Source organism: Poeciliopsis prolifica, unplaced genomic scaffold (assembly GCF_027474105.1).
Source record: "Poeciliopsis prolifica strain line A6 unplaced genomic scaffold, Auburn_PproV2 SCAFFOLD051, whole genome shotgun sequence".
Taxonomy (NCBI): Eukaryota; Metazoa; Chordata; class Actinopteri; order Cyprinodontiformes; family Poeciliidae; genus Poeciliopsis; species Poeciliopsis prolifica.
In genome coordinates, this window is record NW_026562426.1 from 1,669,523 (window position 1) to 1,670,000 (window position 478).

The following is a 478-nucleotide window of genomic DNA, read 5'->3' on the forward strand; positions in this document are numbered from 1 at the left end:
CTTTCTCAATTTTTGATGCAAAAGTTGAAACTGAAACAATTAAATTTCTCTTATTCTGGCTGCTCAGGAGAAAGAAGACGAGGCTCAGTGAACAATTTGTTGCATGTCTTTTTATCAGTTAATTATTTTTTAATCATATGATGAGTCTTTGAGGTTGAAGGCATCTATTTATGTCCTGACGGGAGGAGACTGACCAGCATGCTGTTATAAAACATGAGCTAGTTTGACCTCTTTGGGTTACAGATTGAATCTGAATCACCTCCCAAACCTGACGTTAGTTTTTAGAAGACATTTTGATACAAGATGAAATCTGTATCTTCAAGAGGTTCATCATTTTTACGCAGAACAATTCTCCATTGAGCGCAAACAAGCAGACAGCAGCGCGATTGGCCAGTCAAGACCTTAACGATGAAATTCTAATCACACGTCCTCCGTTCTGATCTCACCTAAACACTGCTGAGAACTTTATGGACACTTT